At 41.5% G+C, this 24,888-nt stretch overlaps 1 protein-coding gene across 22 annotated transcripts in view; it reads right to left on the bottom strand.

Annotated features, from left to right (window-relative positions):
• NRXN3 (neurexin 3) overlaps window positions 1-24,888 on the bottom strand; it is a 1,711,975-nt gene that overhangs the window by 343,005 nt on the left and 1,344,082 nt on the right. The window lies entirely within an intron of this gene.

Below are 24,888 nucleotides of genomic sequence, written 5' to 3'. Positions count from 1 at the left end.
CTTGGACATATTGGAAAACTTGCCCCAAAGTGGGCCATAATTTCCCCAAGCAGTCAGATTCTAGAACCTACACTCTTACCAACTATTGGTTTCAGTGCTTGTAAATTAAAATTGAAAAAACAATTTCTTATAGAACTCTTCTTTGAGTGTCACTTTCAAAACTTTTATAAAGTGAAAACATTGGATTAATAATTTTTTTTTTTTTTTTTTGCGGTACGCGGGCCCCTCACTGCTGTGGCCTCTCCCGTCGCAGAGCACAGGCTCCGGACGCACAGGTTCAGCGGCCACGGCTCACGGGCCCAGCCGCTCCGCGGCACGTGGGATCCTCCTGGACCAGGGCACGAACCTGCGTCCCCTGCACCGGCAGGCGGACTCTCAACCACTGCGCCACCAGGGAAGCCCCAATAATTATTTTTTAAAGTTCTTTACTTTGAGCTGGAAAGGTCATCCAGTTGAGGCAAGAGGTTTGAAATCAGGGAGAAACTAGGATTTGGAGCAGGGCACAAACCACAATCCTTAAGTATAGGTCGATTCATTATTGGCTTGATCAAGTAGGCTGAACTACTAAATGGGGGCAAGTTTGCAAAGATTAAGGATGCTCAATGTTCACACTGAGAAAGTCGGGAGATACTGTTTGTAATTAACTAGTAAAACAGTTACCTAGTAGGAAGGAAAGCTAGGCTGACCAGTTACAAGCAGCACTATACTTAACAGCAAAGAGTCCACTTCTGGTAACCTGAGATGCCTGGTGATAAAGAAATCACTTGGAGGGCCGATGCTTTTGCACCTTTAAGGCACTTAGAACATGAGGAGAAACAACTCCGAGACTCAAGTGAACCTGGGGACTAATTTCACTCTTCTGTCCTTTCCTTGCTCCCCTGTGCGCACTGGTGAAAATGCCAGATCCTGACCTTCACGTAAGGAATGTTCCTGGGCCTCTGTTTATGTCTCCAGCAGCTGTTCAGAATATTTCCCTTGGAGATGGGTCGGGGAGCTAAAGCTTCAGGACAAATTTCACATCACTTTGCAGACTTTTTCACTTGTTGTGTTTCAAATGGAACTGATCAGACTGCCAAGGAAGGGGAAGCAGTCAGACAACCCTTTGTGCAGTAGAACTGGGTTAGACTTTTCTGTTGGCCTCTTTTTGTTCTTTTCTTCTTTCTTTCTTTTTAACAGAATAATTAAGAATCCTTCCAGAACCTAGAACCTGATCCTCTTACACTGTTAACATTCTTTTGTGACCAACTCAAGACTGAGCAGATCAGATATTATTACAACGAGTCTTTTGCACTATAGCTGGGGTCTCCGTCACTATGGAGCGAAGCATGTGACAGGAACACAGATGAGGCAGGGAGTGTGATGGCCCTGCTGGGGCAGAGAGTTATTTTTAATTACTCTCCTCCCCCATGCTACGACGCAGTCTTGAGATGTAGCTAAGCTGGAACAGTGCTTATTTCCCAAATGGCCTCAGGGATATATTGGCAGGAAACTGTTCTCAGAGATCCCTCAGAGACTAATGGTAGAATGGTTTAAGCAGAGTCAGTGCATCTGAGAGACACACTTCTGGGTATTTCAGAGATGGAAGTGTCTCTCAATCCCACCCTTCTACTTAGTTCTAGATAGTTATACTGGTCAAAAAAGTCATTTTGCTTATTTCCCAGTCCTAACACTGGCTTCTTCTGGCCAGGTCTGCTTTCCTCTCTGGTCTTCAGGCTCTGGTTTCGTGTGAAGAGTGCATGTATTCCTATCCCACAGGCACACTGCAGTGTGTCAAGAATAGCGGGAGGTGCTTCCCTCTTGACATCTTTACTGGTAAGTCTTCCCGCACTGTGTCTGATTCGTTATGATGTCCTCTACACATATGCTTTTCATGAGCCCATCGACCTCCTGCTTTCAGCTATCCTGGACTCCTAAATGTGTATATGTCTTCCTGATCTCTCATCTAAGTGTCCATTTCCAACAGCATAAGGTGTATCTCCACCTGATTTTTCAGCCATCACCTCAAATTCAACTAATCCCAACTATCCCTAACTAGATCCCCTTTCTCAATAGATCATTATGACAGCAGTATCATTTAACTTTGATTCCCTTAGGGTGAACCCCATGAAAACATCTTCGGGAAATGGAAAATAAGCTCTTGGTTTGCCATCACTTGATTTCTATTGGCATGTGTTTGGGTTTGGCCAATGCAACTAGATCTACAGTTCCCACGGTCGTGTTGTAAGTAGGTGTCCCCTGCACACTCAAAAACAGGTGAAGGCAGGCTGAGATCTACGGCAGAACCCTGAACCGATAGCATGAAAGGGCCTTACCATAGATTTTTTCTTTTATCTTTTTGGAAGCTGTTATTTCTCGGTTTGTTTTCTAAACCGTTCCGTTCATTGATTGAATAGCAGAGAGACTCAACCTTTGTCCTTATTTTAATTTTGGACCAACTCTTCAGAGAAGGAATTTAGGCCTCTGAAAATTTACTATAGCAAGCAATGAATCTTACATTCATTAACACTGACTTGGAATAAACCTGCTTAAAAAAAAATTGTATCCCCTTTGACTAGAATGGCCAATAACGTATTTCATGAAAAAAATGGGTTATTATTTTATAAAGAAATTGATAGGATTCATCTCTAAAAAGATATTCCCAAATGGCCACAGAACTATAGTTACTGGAGTCATAGGGTGCTGGAAAGTATACAACAATGACTAGGACAATAGCTATCATTTATTGAAGGCGTGCTAGGTGCCAAGCCTAGTGTTAGACGTTTCTTACACATTATTTTACTAGTTCCTGTTGGTAGGCAAATGAATTAGGTATTATGAGTCCCATTTAAGAGATTAAGAAACTGGACTATAGACAGCCTCAGTGATTTGTTCAAGGTCATCCAGTTCACAAGAGGCAGAGCCCAAAATAAAGCCCAAGTCTGGCTGAATTCAAAACCAGGGCTTTTAAATACTCCCTAAGACACGATGATGGCAAAGTATTTGCTCACTCCGATACTGTGGTAAAGTAGATAGAGAAGTCTCCTAATCAGAATCAAGGTAAGTGTGCAGGGACACAGGCATTCCAAAAGAACAGCACAAATCTTGCAAGAGACAGAGGGCTGGTTCATTTTCTAGTCTAGGAAGGTCTATCTTCCTGCCAGCCTGCCTTGTTCTTTAGGGAAAGGAGACCAGGATGCCATAGTCACTTGGGAGTAGCTTTTTACCCCCAAACAAAGACTTAATTTACAAATATAGTGATGCAAAGTCCCCTGGGGCATGTTTTGGGCCTTGACTGAGGCAAGTTCAGTTAAGCTAATTGAAGAATGGCAGGCATTGTGCAGTTAGATAGCACATGGCGAGGCCCCTACATCAGCTGGAAATCTCCATCTCTCTATTTCTTCCCTTCCCTCTTCTTGTCCTCTTCCTGGTATTTCATTAAACACAGAATAGGTATTTGTATTCAGAGAAACAGTTTGCCTCCGTCTGTTAGACTTTTGAGACTCAACCAATTTGTTCATTTGTTTTAATTTACTTTTGATTTTAAAATAATTTTAGACACATAGGCATTGCAAAATAGTACAGACTTTCTGTGTACCGTTCACCAACTCACTAGTGTTAAGTCATGCCAAATAGACAAGAATCATATGCAATTTAAAGATAGATGGGCTAATCTAAGAATGAATGCCTTGCAAAGAAAATAAACTGATTCTCTTGAAGTCTGTTCTATTCTTCTCTCCCTGTAGCTCAGTGTTATTTTTCCTTCCAGGTTAGCTTTGCTATTAAAAGTTCAGGACTGTAGGAATGATTATCCTCGTATTTTTAGCTGTTCACAGAGCCAGAGAGTATCTTCAGAATTCGGTTTTCCTTTTTAGAAATGTGACCCTCTCTATTAGAGCCTTAATATCTTTCAGTTTGATGCCCTGAACCTTTATATCTATGGGACTGTACCATCCTGGAAGAATTAACCACAGAAAGTCACTACTGGATTTCAAAGACAGGGTGGGAGTAGTAAGGAAAGAAGCTTTTTTCACAGCTGACATATAAATAAGCAGCCCAGATTCTCTCAGACTGTCTCCTCTCAGGAGATCCAGCTGGTATGTGATGAAGTTTGGGAATGGAAGAGTGATTGATGCTCTCTCCAAAGCAAATTAAACATGTAGACTGAAGTTTCATACCCGAGCGTTCCCTGAGACTTTCCCCCAGAAGGAACGATATGGGGTGTCTTAAAGGATAACTGGAACCAGAAAGGAAAATGTCAAACAGGAAGATAAAGAGGAGAAAAAAATTCAATACCACCTGAGTTTGACAGAGGACTAGAGAAAAAGAAGGCCAGAAAAGACAAAAATTCAAAATGATAGGTTTCCAAATGCCATATAGTGACGGCCTTAGGGTTCTATGGGAATGAGACTTGTTTGTAACAGGTTCAAGATGGTCTCTTCTTATTCTGGATCCAGTTCTAAAGATGATCATGTGAATTAAGGTTGATATTTGTGAAACTTAGCAAATATAGCTGCTAAGCGCTTGTTTTGATAGCATTGTTACTAGCCTGGCCCAATAAGAACCTCTTTTATCTCAAGATCTTTAATAACCTCTACAGTTTTGTGTGAGAGGCATGTTCAGGCAAAGTGGTGGTTCACTGACTGAGGAAGAAAGACCACTATTTTTTCAGTCCCTTACTGTGGTGGACAGGCTTTCTAGTATTCACTTCTTTTGTATTCTCTTCCTCCCTTGAGTAAAAACAGGACCTATAATTTGCTTATAGCCAATATTGCAAAGGTGTTGGGATGATCTTACAGTATATAAGACTCTATCTTGCTAGAAGTCTGTTGCTGGGTTGGAAGAAGCAAGCCATCATGAATTCTTGGTTCTCTGAAGAACCAAGCTAGCACAGGAAATAAAATTTGCCAACAACCTGGGTGATCTTGGAAGCAGACCTTTCCCCAGTTGAGGCTCCAGATGAGAAGTCTACCCTGACCGACATCTTTTTTTTTTTTTTTTTTCGGTACGTGGGCCTCTTACTGCCACGGCCTCTCCCGCCGCGGAGCACAGGCTCCGGACGCGCAGGCTCAGCGGCCATAGTTCACGGGCCCAGCCGCTCCGCGGCATGTGGGATCTTCCCGGACTGGGGCACGAACCCGCGTCCCCTGCATCGGCAGGCGGACTCTCAACCACTGCGCCACCAGGGAAGCCCCTGCCCGACATCTTGATTGCAGCCTTGAGGAGGACTGAGCTGAACTGTGCCCAGATTCTTGCCAACAGAAACTGTGAGATAATAAACATGTATTGTTTTAAGTCACTAAATGGGTGGTAGTTTGTTACACAGCAACAGAAAATTAATACACATACCAAGAGCTTAATCTGTCCAGACCTCTATACTATATGCTGCAGGGTATAAGAAAGTGATATGAAACATCTGCTCAGAGAACATTTGTAACTTTTAGGAAAGACAAAATATAAACAAGAAATGACTTTGAAAACTATGTCAGGTAATATGTAAAAGCAATTAGCTCTTCAGTACAACCATTTCCTCTTCTTCCTGGACAAATCATAGACTACATTTCCCAGCCTCCAGTGAAATTAGTTGTGCCATGTGGCTGAGTTTATCCAGTGGAATATGCATACAAGTTTTTGGTCCAGCCCATAAAATCCGCCCATATGAAGGTATTCATGTTCTCTCCCCTTCCAAAAGCTAGATTTCGACACAAAGAAGCCCTTGGAAGACATGCTGAAGATGACAGCATCTCTGTAATCACTCCTACCTCTTGCCTACCAGAACCACACTGGACTACATATGAGTGAGATAATTTTTTTTAATTTATTTATTTTATTTGTCTTTTTACCATCTCCGCATATCTCTGTCATATTCAATTAATTTCTGCTTTCATTTTTTTTTTTTTTTTTTTGTGGTATGCGGGCCTCTCCCGTTGTGGAGCACAGGCTCCGGACGCGCAGGCTCAGCGGCCATGGCTCACGGGCCCAGCCGCTCCACGGCATGTGGGATCCTCCCGGACCGGGGCACGAACCCTTGTCCCCTGCATCAGCAGGCGGACTCTCAACCACTGTGCCACCAGGGAAACCCGATAATTTTTTTTAATGTTTGAGCAATTAACATTTTGGGGGCCTATTTGTTACACCAGAAATAGTCTTCCCTATTTTTCACACCTTCCTTTTAATGTGATTTGATATTTCAAAGTGAATTAAATATTATGAACATAAACAAATCAAAGTGATGATAATTTTACTTTATGCTTTTCAAACTCCAAAGATACAGATATTCCCCACAGGGAAAGAGAGAGGAAAAAAATGGATTATATAACCTCTTGAGAATTCCTGATTTGTAAACCAAATAAACCATCACTTTCAATTTGAAACACTTTATATTTCATCATGAAATGCCCTACATGTGTAACAGTTTTATTTTAAACTCCATTTTTAGATACAAGAAGGTTAAATGATCTGTGGACACCAAGAAAAGGGCAAAGTTAAGGTTGAAAAATTCCTGTCTCCCAAATCCTACCAATAGTAATATAAAGTAGTGAAGAGATGACTCTGAGGTTGGATTAATCCTGGTAAACTTCTTGGGAGATGTAAATTCATAACCTGGTCTGGAATAGATAAAATTATACGGTTGAATATAAGTAAACTAAGGGCTCCTTTTGGACTGTAAAGGAATGAGCACAGGTCATTCAGAGAATAACAAACAATCTGGCTTGGATGAATGCAATAGATCACATTGAGGAGTAAAGAGTATTGAGATGAAAGGGATCAGTTGCTTAGAGTAGAAGCTTGGTCTTTATTTAATAGGGAAGCCAATTCACAATCTCTCCAGAGAGGTAAAGTAGTAGAAAAGTGCCTTGAAACAATAGATTTGGTACCTGGTAGAAGAGTGCATTATAGTAGGACCATACAGAAGATAGATCCACCAGGAGGCTATTGCAGAGTCCAAAACTGAGATGAAAAGATTCCAGATTAGACCAGTATCTATGAAATAGTAATTTCCTATTTCCAAAAGGAATGGACGTAGAGAAAAACACGCTAGTGAAAAAGATTGCACTGGACAAAAAAAGTATTACTGTTATTATTAATAGATTGAATAAAAAGTAGAGAAAAGGGGAGCAAAGGAGAAGACAGGTCCCTTGAGAAGTTTCAGGTCCTGAGGAATAGGCAGATTGATTAATTCATCACTTCTTTCAGCCAAAATTACTAAAAAAACATGTCCTATGTTCCAGTCATGTGAGACACTGTGAATTCACAGAGGAATAAAACTTTGTTTACCCCTTGAAGATCTCCTAACTGAATAGGCTAGAGTGGCATGAAGCTGTCACAAGTACTATGGGAAAACAGAAAGTGGAACATCTGACTTTGCTCACAGGAAGGCATGACAGAGACGATGACATTTCCATTAGGCCTAAAAGGACTAGTCTAAATTTTCCAGGTGAAAGGCACTCCTGGCCAAGGAACAGCATGTGCAGAGGCAGAGAAGTATGAAAGAGGTTAGCTGGCTTGCCTGGTAATAAGGTCACTGTACACGGAGGTTAGAAGGGGTCAGCGAGAATGCAGAGAGAGGAGGCCAGATTGCTGGATTTATTTCAAGAAGCCCTGTAAATCCTATTTATATTGTGCTGATAAGGTTTTGGAATTTACTCCCAAATGGTGTCATCAATTAATTCACAGGCAAATGGGGATACATTACCTTCGGAAACCCCTATCCCTACTCTGCACATCCAGAAACAAGATACGTAAAACAAAAGTCAACTAAGGGGAAAAATTTAACTGGATGTAATAAAACACAGGAAAAGATCAGAGATAAGCAGCCATCAAATGTTACAGCAAAATATGTACACTGTCAAGGGGTAACCCAACCATTGAAACTCTGAAGAGCTGAGACTACAAAGAAGAAAACTTAACCGAACTGTCCAGCCACCAGAACCCCTAAATGTCATGTCCCTTGGCTGGGTAGTCTCTTTTATCACTGCTGATGGGAAAAGAAGAAGGGGGTAGCTCCAGCAGCTTACTTAATCGCTCTCACCTGATTCATTCATAGGCCACAAGCCAGTCAGTCTAAAATTTGGTGACAAAGGAGGAATAGCATGGGAGAGCTTGCAATGAAAGGAGTTAAGCAAGAAAAGGTGAAAAGGACGGTACAGAGAAGGTATGAAAACCAGGACTGTGATCTTAACGGGGCAGGAAAACAAAAATCTAGCCTCATTTTGAGTAAGATGACAAAGACCAAAATTAAGGAAAAGGAGGCAGACACATCCTCAGGTGTCTTTCAATGGAGTCTTGATCAAAACAGAAGAGGACTCAGGCCAGCAGCATGGAATACGGAGAAGGCCTAGATTAATGTTAGATATTGATTGTTTCAAAAAACTGCTCCCACTTTCTCTTGCATTTTCCTACTTAAGGACAAAGGGTCTCTTTCTTAGAGCTCTAACTATTCTCAGGTATCTAAAGAGGAGTGCCAAAGTCCCCCTAAATGCAGAGTAGACTCAGATAAGGCAAAAGATACTTCACTCTGAGGGTCTGCCGTCTCTCAGGACCTACTTGGAAAGAAGAGGACAGCGTGCATAATACTACTTCCTAAGCAGTGATGTCATCTTTCCATTTTAGGAGAAAATAGTGGATATTTTGGCTTGGCTTTTCAAAGAGAATTTTAATATTCTGGCTGCCTCCAAATAGCTTCTTTTCCCACTGTTCTCTCACTTTCAAAGTGTCAGTTCCTTGAGCTGACCAAGCCACACTTGGAGTTGGTGAATGAATACCATTCACTGAATACACAAGAATCAGTTTCTACGGGGAATGACAAAGACAAGTCCTCGCTTTCAAAGACCTCTTTTCTCAGAATCCACAAATAATAGAATCAAATATGTATTTGAAGATTGCCATCTAGACCTGTGCACTTACGACTTTAGAGAAAAAATAATGTATCAGAATTGTTTTTTCCAAACCAATTCTTAATGCAATTTCAATATACCAACCTGATTAGAGCAGAACAAGGGGAAGTCTGACCCCACCTTCTGGCCTGCTCTCCCTCTCCCACTTCCACCCCCATCGCTGGTGGACTCCCGGGCACTTCCACTGAAACCAGGGTCTCAGAGAGCACAGTTTTAGAGTCACTAATCCACTCTCATATGCTTTTTTCTAAAGAGGAAACTGAGGCTCAGAGAGAAGGATGATTGGTTACAGGAATCTGTAAATGTCATCATAGAGAATAGTAGGCCTAGAATCAGGAGATTTAGTCCAAATTCTCCCTCTAATTAACCAGTTGACTTTGGCAAGTCCCTCAGTGGCCTCTGTTTCTTTATTTTTATAGCTATCAGGTGGAAATGGATGACCTCCAATCGCCCTTCCAACTGTAATATTTTAGAAGTCTGTTACTTTTTCTCTTAGCTTCTATCAGAGTGGATTTCACCATATGAAACTTTCAAATGCTTTAGAAGAAAGGTTGGCTGAGTGTAGCTGGCGAGGCAGCTTTGTTGACAAATGTCATGAGGTCAACATACATTGTCATAACATTGACAAAGAGTAGTATGTGCTGCTGGCCTCAAACATTCAGACTAATAATAAAACAGAAAGAGATCTGCATCACAACACAAAATATCCCGCAAGGATCTCACCGCCTCATGGTAAAGGCAGTGAGCACTGAGTGCATTCAATGTGGGAGATACTCTGAACATTTTCATTTAAGTTTAATCCAAAAAAGAGCTTACCCCAATCAAGAAAGCATCATTCACACACACACATACACACACACACACACACACACTCACACACCTGGAAACATCAGGTATATATATCTGTATCTATACCACTATTAACAACAGGTTCCCCAAACTTTGCCTGATGCTCAGATCACCTAGACTATTAAATATACAGATCCTTAGGCCTGTTGAAACCTTTGATTCAGTAGGGTTGGAGCATATTTTTATTAAGTACTACAGTTGATTCTTATGATCAGACAAATATGAGAAACACTGTGTTAGCAGAAACCCTCTCTCTTACTACTTATGAAAAAAAAAAAGGCCAGCATAAATCATGTCAGTCACGCTACGCTAGTGATTGCCAGCAGGTGCAGGAAACTGCCAATGGCTTTGTCTAAGGTATATTACGAGAAGTTCCCTTTGTAAGTGAAGCTCACACGTGGTATATATTTAGTGCTAGGATGTGCGTATTTTTAATATCTTCTCTGCCTTTTGACTGCATATGATTGACCTCACTGCAACCTCCAGAGGAGGAAGATTTAGAAGCAAACCCGTATGACAGGGAAATGGCCCAATTATGCTGAGCCTTGTTGCTCTCTCAGAGGAGCAGATACAGGCAGCATGCTAAGGCACAAAGGGAAGTGGGAGGCATGGGGAGAGGAGACTGTTGTTAGATGAGAAAGATGAAAGGACAGCAATTATTCTAATCATCTATGGAGAGGCTGCAGAAATGCTTCCTATAATTGCATGAAGTCAATAATTTTAACTGGCCTTAAAAAAATCTTTTTGGAATAGAAATTAATTTTGCTTTTTATCCCTTGGGCTAGTGAAAAGTATTCATCACTCCCCCTTACCCAGTAGCCAGCCCAGTCTGTTTAGCCCTCCCTCGCTCAAGATGAAGGAGAAGGCCACAGACTACCAGAGGCCCATGTCCAGTTCAAATGGTATTTGTTTTATTTGGATGAATGGTCATTAGTCTCTGTTGATTCCTGTGCTTTTTTCCTCCAGATCTAATGTCTGTTAAAATTCAGATTTAGGAAAGCTGACCATAAGAGAAATCCATCTCTGATAACTTGAAGATAAATGCTTATAACCTAACTTTCCAGTTAGTGAAACAGGAGCACCTTTCTTTGCATTCTCAAAACAATGTGCATATAAGTCTAGGCACGTGACCGCTACTAAAACACACTTTTTGTATTGCATTAGTTGTTTACTTGATTTTCCCTCCAATACACACACACACACACACACACACACACACACACACACGGCTAAGAAAACTGCCAGAATACTAAATACAGGAGGCCAGTAGAGAAAGTCTTCAATATATAGTAAATAACTCATAAGTGAAGAATGATGAATGAATGAATGAATGAACTAATCAACCAATGGCATTACCTTGTTCCTAGAAGCAAGTTTTCTTTTTGGTATTTGTGTCCAAGGTTAGGGATTTGTGTCCAAGACACTAATTTAATGGAAGGCAGATTGTGAGAATCGCACTGGTCATCATCTCTAATCTCTATATGTATGCCACAAAAAAATTCATTCTTTCAATCCTTTGTTCTTTCACTGAATGACTACTTATTAAGCATCTACTCTGAGCCAGGCACTATTTTGGGCGCTGAGGTCAGAGCAGTGATTTACACTGTCCCATTCCATCCCCTCATTTCAGGGCAAGGCAGATATTAAATGTGTGAACATGTGACCTAGATAATTACAGACAATTATAGGAAATAACAAGGAGGCATGGGATAGAATGATTAGTGGGGAAAGGGAGGGGAGCTTTCTAAGTTAGGATGATCAAAAAACATCAGTCTGAGGAGGTCTAAGCTGAGATCCAAATGATGAAAAGAGCCAGCCTTGGTGCTAAGGGGAGAAGTCTCAGGACAAGGGGGAAGCCCTACGCTGGAATAAACCATTTGATTAACAGTCCTGAGTGTGGTGTCTGCAGAGGACAGTGGCAGAGGATGAGGTCTTAGGGAGGTTGAGGGGTCAGATCCTGTAGGATCTTTAAGTCCATGGTAATACGTTTAGGTTTTATGGGTGACACAATACGAAGCTGCATAAGGATTTTAATCAGGGGGAGAAACATCGGCTGATTACATTTAAAATATTATTCTGACTGCTTCGAGAAGAAAAGACTGGTAGGGAGTGGGTGTCAGGCAAGAGTGAAAACAGATACCGGTTAGAAAGTACCTGCAAAGATGCAGGTTAGAGAAGGCTCAGGTGGCTACAAGGAGCTTCTGCTAAATGGGAAGCAGTGATGGTGGGCAGCAGGGAGAAGTGGTCTGACTTGGGATATATTCTGGAAGTAGATTCAACAGGATTTCTGATGGAATTGACATTGGCATTAGGAAAGGGAGGTATGAATCCTAAGTTTTTGGCTTGCACGACTGGGTGCATGTTGGATTTACTGAGATGGGGGTCACTGTGTAAAGAGCAGGGTGAGAATCAAGAGTTCTATTTTGGACTTGATGCTTTTCAGTTGCCTCCTGGGTATCCCAGTGGAAGCTGTTTACACAGATAGTTCCATAGATCAACCTCCCACTCAGGTGAGCAGTCAGGGCTGCAATCAGAGCCTGGAGGAAGCAGGAAAGGAAGGATCATTTTACAGGGAAAACTTTTCCAAGGAACTCTCAATAATAGCATCTCACTCTATATAAAAACCTCATATAAAATAATAACATAAAGTCAGTAAGTTTCTAAGATGAGTTAGTGATTAATTGTTTCACTTTAGTCAAATTTTCACCATTCCCTGATTAGAAAAGTAACATATACTCATGATAGAAAATTTGGTAAATGAATTCTTTTCTTTTTAAGTCATAATTGCAACACTCAGATATAACCATTTTAACATTTTGACATGCTTTCTTCCTGTCTTTTAATTTGTTAAATCAAACAATATATATTGAACCCCTATGTATCAGGCACTATTCTAGGAATTGTGAATTCAGTGAAAAACAATACAAAGAAATCACTGACTTCTTAGAACGTATATTCTAGGGTGGGGAGGCAAATAAACAAACAAAAGCAAGTAAACATGTAGTATATCAGATGATGTTAAAATCTCTGGAGGAAAGTAAGGCAAGGTAAGGGGGTAGGGATTTCAGGAAGGTGGGGGAAGAAGGGCTGCTAAAACTGGATGGATTAGGGAAGTCTTCATTAATAAGGTAACATTTGGGCAGAAGAGGGAAAGGACTGAGTGAAGGAGCCATGAGAGGGTACGTGGGAGGGGATGTCCAGGGCAAGGTAACAAGGGCAAAGACCCTGCAGTAGGGACAAGGTTGACCTGCCAAAAGAATGGCAGAGGCCAGTATGGCTGGAATAGAGTGAACAAGGGAGTTAGGATAATATTATTATAGTCTGATCTCATCACCTCCAGCAGCATAGGCAAACATGGTTAATTATACTTCCTCTTGGCCTGAAACATTCCATTTAAAGTTAACTATATTGAAACCTTTCTCTGGAATACCAAGATCAGACTGAAGGGCCCAAATTCTGGAATCAGACCCCGTAAGTTTAAGACCCGCTCTGCCACTTACCGCATGCATGACCTTGGACCAATTCCTTAGCCCTCCTCTGCCTTCCTTCTCACTATGGTATAGTCCCTCCTTCAAGGGGTTATGGTGGTAAGTAGGTAAATGAATTGATGCAGGCAGAGTGTTTAGAACTGTGGCCGGCACCTAGCCAGGGCCCAGTAAATATCAGCTGCTATGATTATGGCCATGTTAGTATCGTTAAAATCCCCTCCCTCTCACCGGGCTGTGACCCCTTGAGGGTTTCTCTACTTCTGGGTCTCCAGGACCTCACCGAGGGCCCGCCATCGGTTTGGTGCTTAAGAAACGCTGGTTGAATCATCTGAATTCTACTTGGAGGCACACAGTCAATCCAGTAAACAAATTTACTCATACACTTTTAGCCCCAGTTTTAACTCATTTGAAAATCAACATTTGGCTCAAGGAACACTGCTCATTAGGCCCATCAATCTAAACACAGTGTAATTAGAGCCAAGGCTGTTTTATCCAGTGTTCTGGAACTGGAGCTTCCTATTCACCAGCACTTTCCCAGATTCCCACAATGATCTCCGATGTTCCTAATGACAGGCCTGAGGCAATGCAACATCCTTCCGAATAACCAAGAACGATTACACTGTGTTCTATCTTGGTCTTTGAAAATCCAGAATCCCTGGTTGTTATCCAATCGGGAATCTCTTTCACCAGAGATCAGATTTTTAGAGTACTCCACATTTTGACCAGATCAGATAGCTGTTTACTGTACTGGAAACTGGGTGAGCAGGCTTGCCTGTGTTTATGTGTGTGTGACATATAATTAGGTCGTAACCTGGTTTTTATGGGGAATAATTATCTGATTTTTTCCTTTCCTTTTCTTTTTTCAGTAGAAAACTCTGCAAATTGGTGTCTAGCAAAATAAACACTCCTCCTCCCAGATCACTGGATCATGGGGTTGGTTTCAAGGTAACAAAACCCCAGCGCTGCTCAATGCTTTCCCTCAAGCATTTTAAATTTCAATTTACAGTTAATCCCTTTCATTTTAGTATTTGACTAATTGATGGAGATGATGTCTTTTAAAGATAAAATGACTACTATCAACCCTCATTACTGTGTGGGATGGAATAACACTATCATTGTACAGGTCTTTATTAAATTATCTTAATTATCAAAAATACTGTTATTTAAATAAGTTTTTGAAAAAGCACTCTGAATTACAATCTGTGCAACTTTGGGTAATTTTTTTTTTTGCGGTACGCGGGCCTCTCACCGCTGTGGCCTCTCCCATTGCGGAGCACAGGCTCCAGACGCGCAGGCTCAGTGGCCATGGCTCACGGGCCCAGCCGCTCCGCGGCATGTGGGATCTTCCCAGACCGGGGCACGAACCCGTGTCCCCTGCATCGGCAGGCGGACTCTCAACCACTGTGCCACCAGGGAAGCCCTGGGCAATTTTTGTATCTACTAGGTGCTTCAGTTTTCTCATCTATAAAACAGTACTAATAATCAGTCCTACTTCACAGGGTTCTAAGGATTAACCCTGTGTAAAATGCTTAGAACAGTGTCTGGTATATAATAACCACTCAATGAATGTCAGCTATTTTTCATACAATTTGCCCCTTGATATACATTCTTGACAGGAGTGCTGGGTCTTTTGAGGGTCCCTTATGTTTATTATTAATTATAATAATTCTAGATAGCTAGAAGGGGTGTAGTTTCTATTTAGAAACACACACACACACACACACACACACACACACACGAAAAATCCCCAGCTGCAGCTGCCCCATCTGCCTGCTCCTGCATTGAAAGCCTTACTTTAATTCTGCCTCAGCATACCATCCTTGTTTGTAAGGGATAAGTGAAGTTAAGTGCCCATTCTATTCCTTTTCAACATATTTCCCTTTGAAGGGATGGTGGTTTGTCTTTTTCTATAGTGGGAGAAATCTCAGTTGCTTGGTAACAAAGCAGAAAATCAATGGCAAGTCTGGCCTTGGCAGCCCCAATATGCTCCACACCCTGGCCCTCTGTTCTCAAGAATGTTCCTCGGCCACTGAGTCAGCTTGCAGATTCTCAGAGCACTAGGCCCGAGCTGGCAGTATGCTACTTAGAGAAAAAGCGAGGCATAGCTTCTTCTAAAAGTTCTTTTGTGGCCATAACTGAAATAAACAATGGCGACATGGAAAGGAGCTTAGATTAACACTTAACTCACCAAGTCCCCAAGCCCACCTTGTCCCCTTATCTCTGTCCTCTGTGAGTATCAACAGAAGTGCCTGGAACATTTCCCATTGAGGCTATAAAGAGGTAACACCTGTATTGTTCTCTTTTCCAGGTAGCTTTGTCTTCCATACCTATACTATTTGGTCCAGCAGAGGGACAAATATACCTGAACTACCCAATGCTTATGACCAACACAAAGCACTCCCATAAACCCACACAGCTTCTGCCACTGTCAGGACCAGACTATGTGGTGAGGCCCCCCCAGGGCTCTTCTGTTCTGACCTCACCCCACCCCTCTCCCCTCCCCCCTCCAAATTCTACATATCATTATTGCTCAGGTTTGCATTTTACACTTTATAAGCCCTTTCTCATGCCTTATCTCATCTGATCCTTAAAGTAACTCCTTGATAAACATAGAAAGGTATTATTATCTCTGTATTACAGAATACAAAGAACCTTCCCATCTAGAAAGTATGGAGCCAAGATGTTAGGCATTCTGACGCAGAATCCAGGAATCATTCTACTACCCTGTGCTGATTTTCTTTACTCACTTTTTTATGGTCAATAATAACTATAATAAGAGCTAATATAGCACTTACCACGTGTCCATTAACTGTTTGAAGCGCCTTTTGTACATTTATTCATTTTAATCTGCTATGACCCTCATCTTATAAATGCAAAAACTGAGGTATGGAGAGATTAAGTGACTTGCTTAATGTCATACAACTAGAGTGAGGATTCAAATCTGGCCGGTCAAGCTCTTGGGTCTGTGGTCTAAACAACCATTCTATACAATGTCCTAATGATTAAACAAAGGGTAGTTTGGTGAAGCTAGAAGAGTGCTTTTGTATTCTCTGTGGATCTGATTGTGATACACATCTCCAACATATGGCCACGTTAATACATTTATAGTCATGTGCAATGGCAAAATATTCAATGCATAAGTTAGAATTAACAGCCAAGGAAGTAACTGATGCCCAAGTTCAGTAGAGAAAGAAAAGGTAGGAAGGATTGTATTAATCTAACAAATATACTTTTAGACAATTTTTTCAATTAAGAAGTATTTGTGGACTGTCACAGATTGGAAGAAACTAAGGAGGGAAGAAGAACAAAGAAATGTGGTATCCTAGATTGGATCCTGGAACATAAAAAGAACATTAGTTGGTAATTTCTTAGTTTCGATAAAGGCATCCTGGTTATGTAGTATGTTAACATTAGGGGAAGCTGGGTGAAGGGTATAAAGGAACTTTGTACAAAATCTTTGCAACTTTTCTGTAAATCTAAACTTATTTCAAAATAAAAAGTCTTAAGAAATTATTTGTAGGTGAAGTGTATTTCAGTCTGTCCTTCCCCAAAGTGACAACTTCAATTCCTGATCTTGCTAAATATTTGACTCTTTTCTATCTACTTCTTTCAAAGATTAGTCTTATTGGTCCCTTTCATAAAAGATCCATCTTAATGATGTTCTCTGACTTTCCTCTGACCTAGGAAAGATGCCTTTAGAGGATGATCACATTTGAGGAAAATGAAACTCACTTCTCCCTTCAGTTGCTCTCTAGATATAACCAGTTTTCAAGTCTCTGGGAGATTATTTGAAATTTTGACAGAAGAGAAATATTCTCCCCAGAGTTCCTGACCCCTAAATGTAACCACTTCTCAGATGAAACAGGAGGTTAATGCAAATGGCCAAATCCATTAGAGGAAGAGAGTGATTATTCATTTTTTATGTCAGGACACAGATCTCTTGATGTTGTAAAAACAGGATTTAGTTTTGTTTTAATGATCTATATTTTTAGGTAAATCATTTCAGGCTCAAATCTCAAAACAAAAACAAAACAAAACTAGTAGAATTAGTGTCATGCATCAAGAATACATTTGACACATACTTGTTTAGTTTGCAATTAGATTACACTTTCAGTGCATTCATTCAAGAAACATTTATTGAGAACCTACTGTATGTACAAGGATGGATAAGACCAGGACCCTGTCTTTAAGGAGCATGCAGTACAGTAGAAGGAATTGGGTAGGAAAGCAAATTATGACACTTAGACACTGTCTCTAGCATGACCAGCTTTTATCATTCAATATAAAGCAGAGATTTTCTTTTTTAACTAATAGAGAACCTTGTGAAAAATTCTGTTCAAACACAATACTAACACTCACATTATAATTTCAAACTTAGTAATGATATATTCTGTCTAGCCAAATTCCATTAGAGATTTAAAGGAAGGAAGAGGATCTGAGTTTATTACCTAAACCATTTTCCAATGTATTATTATTATATATATATATATATATATATTTTTTTTTTTTTCGGTACACAGGCCTCTCACTGTTGTGGCCTCTCCCGTTGCGGACGGAGCACAGGCTCCGGACGCACAGGCTCAGCGGCCATGGCTCACGGGCCCAGCCGCTCCGCGGCATGTGGGATCTTCCCGGACCGGGGCACGAACCCGTGTCCCCTGCATCAGCAGGTGGACTCTCAACCACTGCGCCACCAGGGAAGCCCTCCAATGTATTATTGATGGACAGGGTAGGCACTTTAGAGTCCAAGAGAGCGAGACAGATCATAGTTGGAGTAAAATCCACACTTCTATCCCATGATGGAATGTATTTCAGGCTTCATTTGTAAATTAGCTTTAGGACAACTTAAATTCCTATTTTATTCTAAATATTTGACTCTCTTCTATCCATACCACTCTGCTGGAAGAAATACCTCATTTGCTCAAATGTTTTTGGATGCTTGCCTAATAGAAGATTTCAGCATGCATCTCTCAAGGAGACATTGTCACTACAGTCACTCTGTCCACTTCTGTAGACAATGTTCTGGGCTAAAGCCCTTCTGTAAATCTCTAAATCCATTCTGACTATACAGCTTGCAAGCTTTCAGATTCTATTCTCTTGCCTTGAATTGTCTGTTGTACTCATTAATTACTTTTTTGAGACAGACAAAAAGAAAGAAATCTCTCTCAATTTCCCTAAAGCCTAGGATTCACCAAGAAAAGCAATTATCTTTTTGTAGAGTATTGATCTGTCTGAACATTGCCTCCCAGTGGATCATCCATTTAGTTCTGGAATTTAAAGATCCTTACAATGCCAACCTCCGTGTCACCACATGAATTACTGTCCACTCCTGATCTGCTGGCACCCACCACTGGTCAAGTTCACTATCACATTGAGTTGTCTCACATGGGCATTTCACTTGGGAAGGGAAATACTTTGGTGTTTGTGTTGTGCATGTGTTTGACATTTCTTCACTTAGCACCATTTAAAACCCAAAACACTTACTAGCCAACAAGTCTTCAAAATTGAAAGTATAGTCTTTGGGAGGAAACACATGAGATTATTCAGTGACGCCTGGTAGAATTTACTATTCCATAGTACTTCCCATGTATGATTGATAAAAATGTGTCAGCAGTAGCTGACCACAGAAAGCCAGACATAATCTTATAAAACTTTACATAATTCACTACACCACTAAGATTCTTTGGAAGTTTCATTGGTAAATATATTCTAGAAAATGACAGATTAGCATTAAAGCTGAATATCTTGCAAAATCACTCTGAAAAGAGTGTCAGCATTGGAGAATGAGGACCTACTGACAAATTCAAATTTTTTTTCTTGATTTACTGAGGCATAAAATTACATTTAGGGTGATTTTTCTAGCTGACCAACTATTTTTCTCAATGTTAAGATTAACTCAATATTAACATTAAACCGCAATTTTCATTGATTCTTTTAGAACTCAGGTACTTAGGAGCTTAGAATTCTGGCTACTCCTGCGAGTCATACTCTTTCGTGTCGGATAAGCCAGTTTAAAAGTAGCAGAAAAGTGGTGCCTTCCTGATGTGGGCTCTGTAGCTCAGTAGGTACACTAACAAGTTCCAGGAATTCATCTGTGAGAAGACAGGCAGAGGCTCACTCATCACTGGTCTGGGTCACAGTTATTATGGTCTATAATTGCCAGTGGGTTATGTCTACCAGAAGATTGACTGTGTCCAGAAATAGAGACATTCATAATCTTAAAATGATATCAAAATGGTAAAATTTTGTCAGAAGTAATATTTGAACACAATGAGTGTTTCTTCTTAGTGCTCACATAAACTCCCTAACTGAATTTACTATTAGGAGAAAAGAGATTACCCTGCCTCTAAATTACCTATTCTGCAGAAAATTTTGCCACTTGTCTATCATGCTAATCGGCATCTGGAGATAGATTCATGCCGCTCCCCACCTTTTTAAGGTGAGAAAAGCCATATCTTAACAGTGTATACAATGCTTCCTTGGCAAAATTTTGAGGGTTCTGCTAGCAGTATGTAATTCTGAACATTTTGCCAAGTAAGCACCAATGGTTTCCCTAAAGGCTTGTGACTGGCTTTCTCTCTTGTTAGTAAAGGTAGGATCCATTCAGGTCCATGAGTGGAAAAGACGAGAAAACAATCTCTTGGTTTCAGCGTATCTCCTTCCACTCTAACAGCCAATATGACGTGAGTGGCCATAAACAGAAGAACGTGGAGGCTGAGTGATTCAAGGAACAGATTGTGAAGGCATTAGGAAATCCAGGAAGTCCAAGAAGGAGAAAGAACCTGGGCTTTGGCTCTAGGTACACCTGGATTTAACTCTGGTCTCAGCTGCTTGCAAGCGGCAGGAACGTTGGCAGGTCACTTAACCTCTCTGAATTTTGGATCGTCAACTGCAAAATGAGGACGATAGTTCCCACCTTTGAGGTCATTGAGGGGATTACGGGAAAAACAAAATAAAAGCAGACATGTACACTCATATACATATACATCCCTGCACTCAGTCGATGCTTTATAAATAGCAGGCATTTTTATAAGAAAATAGCCACTCCCTTTGAAGGACTTTATTTTTTACTCCTATGAGTTGGGTCGTGCCTCACTTGGGGCTTTCTCACGAAAAGGAAATTATTAGATACTTGAAGGGGTGTCTAATTGCTTCTCGCGTAGGGTCTTTTTCCTCCCTCAGGTTAATTTTTACCTACATTCCAGCTGGAGTGGATGTTCACATTTATGATTATCTATACTAATCACGTAAAATGCAATAAAGAGGAAATCTTAAAGGGGCTCAAAAAAACGGTAACTCTAAAAGGGGGCCCTTCACAATTATTCTTGGCTTATCCTCTGAGGAAAATGAGCCATGTTCCTACGGTAAGTGGTTCACTACCAATAGAGATGCTAAATTACCTGGCCTACCTATGCAAAACTCAGCGAATACTTTTTCCTTCTCAGCCAAGAGGGGTGTGGCTTGAGGCTCACCTGGTTGTATTGATGGGCCGCTGGCCCAGGAGCACAGGACATGCAATACACTGACCTCCAACAGAGAGCTGCTTCGTCTATCCAGTCCATAATGTAAGGCCACGAGCAGGCAGAAACGTGTGAAAGGAGCAATGTGAGACTTGAACAGCCCTGGAGCTGAAGACAAGCCTCTGAAAAGAAAGCGTGTACACACCTCTAAAGAATATTATTTAATCCTGGTACAAGCAGATCGGCCAACACAACCCAGATTCTGAATTGGACAGTCTTATTTAGCCACCCTGGATGTTCTATGAATTCTCTCCCATCATGTCTACTTTCCTAAAATAATGAGGAGCTTTTCTGTGTCAAGCATGGTGTTGTGCACATGGGATCACATTTAAATTTCGTAACAAGTGTGCAAGGTATAGATTATAACCTTAAAGTATAGATGGGGAAGTGACAGGTGACTGCTTAGGACTATCCAGGAGGAAAAGATAAAGGAAGGCTCAAAACCTAAGTTGTCTGACTCTGAGATCAAGACATTGTTGAAAAGATGCCTTGTTGACTTCCTTTGACAACCCCCAAAGAGGCCATTCCAAAGGTGCTACACTTTCTTCAAGTCTCTTAATCTACCTTTGCTCCTGTTGCTTGCAGCCAATGACCTTACATTTTATATTCACTAGGGAGCTTAAGAATATCAGACGTGGGCTTGCTTGACTATCCTAGTCTTCTCAGAGTTTTGGTGCAATTACCCAACCCCTGCTCTCTTCTTTGCTCCACAGGAAGGGTGATCAAAATTAAATGCTCTACCTTGATTTTTCTCTCACCCTTCCCTGCCTTCTCCAGCCCCAGGCTGGTCAATTTTGCTCACCTCTTCTCTAATGCATTGGCAATCTCTGCCTTTGTACTGGCCCCTTCCCTTCTGCCTGAAAACATCTTATGTCTCCTTTATCCCCAAAACACATATGCACCCTCGTCTCCACCCCACTACCTTGACAGAGATAATCTCTGAGTTGTATCTTCTTGAGATAAGTAGGAGATAAATAGTCCCCATTTTCTCATATCAAAAAACTTATTGTCACAAGATAAGTGACTCTTCCTCAAGACCCTATGGCTCCCTGGTGGCAAAACTAGGTATAAAATTCAGATCTTCTGCGCCTCAGCCCCGGGCTCTCTTTCTCTATTCAATATCAATTGCCAATCAATGCCCAAGGGTGACAGTGTGAGACGGCCTTTGTCAGGTAAGGTCACCATAACAAGTTCCACTTTCCTTTTGTCTCTGGAGCTCGGAGCCTGCCTCATACAAGGAACAGAGTTGCCAACCCCAGGTGCCAGGGCCCTGCTTGTGATAAGTGATGCATCTCTAATTATCGCCTTACCCAAAGAGCATAACCTGTCCTCCCAGGTATGAAGGCCCATTAATAACCCTTTGGGGACGGGGGGCAGTGTTCCGGATGCAGCCCTGTCACGTGATCTGTCTCTGATACGGGGTGCCCATAATCAGCACTCACATGCCCTCTGAAGTGTCACAACACTCACTGTTTCTCAGCCTCTCACAATATACAACCAGACAGCAAACCCCCTTATCATTTAATAACACTCCCTGTTACTGAAAGCTGGAGACAATGGAAACACTCCGAGGGGGCGGAGAAAGCTCGTTATGTAAGGAAGCGATTAAGGTTGTAACACAGGCTCTCACACAGCAGAGAGTTCAGACGGATGATCAGATACCCCTTGAACCCTCAAGCCTCCCTGTGCCCTCATCCTCAGGCTGGTAGACTTCTGGGGGACAGCGCCGCACCCCTCCATACACAGAGAGGAGATGCCTTGGGAGATGAGCAGAAAACGCAACAGTGGAGTCTGTGTTCCTGTTCTGCTAAACGGGGTTTCGAGTCACCGTTTTCATCTTGAAAGGAAATGCACTGTGGTACGGAACACTGGGCTGGGGGTCGTCCGGGGATTCGGGGCTGGTTTTGGCCGTCAGCTTATACATGGGCCTCAGTGTACGTGTTTGTGAAATGGGGAGGAAAATGCTTTTCTCTGTGTAACATGAGGTCATGCTACAAAATGAAATGCAACCATGTGGGGTAAAGTGCTTTACATTTTTGGCAGGAATGATTAATAAGACGATAACAATAGTAACGGCTAACATCGAAAGGACCCTTAGGATGGGGCCAGGCAGCATGCAACGGCTTTACAGGTATCATCTAATTTAACACTCATATCAACCCATATGAACTTTATTATCAACAGTTGCAACAGATGAGGAAACTGAGGCATAGAGAAGTTAGGTCACTTGGTTGAAGGCACAGAGTTATTACGTGACGCTGTTAAGGAACAGAGTTAGGATCTGGACTCAGTGTGTCTGGCTCCTGAGTGTGTGCTCTTGTTAAAGAGGTCTGCCATTAATCAGAAGCTTTGGATTGTAAGTTGGAAAGAGAGAGAGAGAGAGAACCTGTGAAGAGGGCTTAAAAGAAGGGAGTGTGAGTGAGCAGAGGTCTCTCAGGCAAACAGTGCTTCACCATCCACACAACCTACTGACTCACCCTCCCCTTCTCCATCGCCCAGGAGCTCAGTCCCCACTTTCCTCAAACTCCAGCTGAAACAGAACAACTCGTCTTTTCCTTGCGCATTGCAATCTGGGAATTACGAGGCTTGTGTTTTATACCCAGCTTTCTCATTAACCAACCCTGTGACCATAGGTAGGTAAGTCTCTGGGTCTCCATATCTTCATCTCAAAAATGAGTGTTTGAATGACAGGTTCTCTCAGCTGCTCTCCAGCATTTAACTGCTCGTTCTGGGTTCCTGTGGGGACCTGCTCAGCATAGAGATCCCACCAGAGCAGTGATCTCCAAAGTGCGGGGGAGCATCCCCAGGAGGTGCCAAGGTTGGTTCACAGGGTGATGGGAGAAAATACTGTTTTTCTCCCATCTATTTATCAAATCTTATCTGTACAAACTTCTGACGTTTCTGTATGTTTTATGATATAAACAACATATTAGCACATATGCACATTACATCATACATAAACACACTTATAAGTTGTGCATGTTTTGTTTTTTTTTTGCCTTGCGTGTGGGACAATCAAAAATGTCTACAGACGATGGTACTGGAGAGCCAGCCAGCCTCTGTTCCTTGCAGGGCTCCCTGGAGGCTACACCCAATTTGCCACATTGATGAAATGCTTCCAATGCCGGCAGACGTGAACTAGAACTTAAAGCTAGTACCAAAGTGGTTCATGTTGCAAATTGGTTTTTCTTCCTAAAATTAAATGCGTAATGCTGTTTCTTAAATTTAAAACATAGAGACAGGAATAATAATATTCATAACAATAACAATAATAATAATGTTAATGATAATATTGGTTTAAAAGCTCATGTGCTATGCGGAAAGAAACCCATCTTATTATACAATCATATATACATATATATATATTTTTTGTATGGTACGCGGGCCTCTCACTATTGTGGCCTCTCCCATTGTGGAGCACAGGCTCCGGACGCGCAGGCTCAATGGTCATGGCTCACGGGCCCAGCCGCTCCGCGGCATGTGGGATCCTCCCGGACCGGGGCATGAACCCGTGTCCCCTGCAGCGGCAGGTGGACTCTCAACCACGGCGCCACCAGGGAAGCCCTACACAATCATATTTGAAGCCTGGATTTTTAAAGGATATCTTACTCTAAAGGACAGGTACAAATATCTAATGGGAGCAAGACATTTTCTCTCAGAAAAATCATCATTTCCCCTTAAGTTTCCAGGATTATTCTAATAGTATGTTAAAATATATGGAAACGCTGCCCTGGTAGACTTCTCTACCATTTTGTCTATTTTTCTGCGTCACAAAATAGATTAAGTTCAGTTTTGAAGTAATCCTCCCCCTCTTGATTTCCCTCCCTAAAATCAAATATTCACAGTAATACCTGGGATATGATGTGCTATTCTGACCTCTCTAGTTTGGGAAGAATATTGAAATAGTATAGAAGCTATAAAGATAGACTCAAAAAAAAAAAAAAAAGGAGTGCTGTAAAGGCTAGAAGATAAAACATAGGAAGAGAGGTGGTGAGAGCTAAATTTATAAAGTCTAGCAAAGCAATGACTCCAGGGGACAAGATCGTAGCCTATAAATACCTGCAAGGTAACAATATAATTGAAGGGAAAAAATTATTCACAGTCTCAGAAGGTGATATGACTGGGAGCAATGGCCTAAAGCAACGGAAGAAAATGCTT

Source organism: Globicephala melas, chromosome 2 (assembly GCF_963455315.2).
Source record: "Globicephala melas chromosome 2, mGloMel1.2, whole genome shotgun sequence".
Lineage (NCBI taxonomy): Eukaryota > Metazoa > Chordata > Mammalia > Artiodactyla > Delphinidae > Globicephala > Globicephala melas.
The sequence above is the reverse complement of the archived record's forward strand: the minus strand, read 5'-3'. Positions and strand labels throughout refer to the sequence as shown.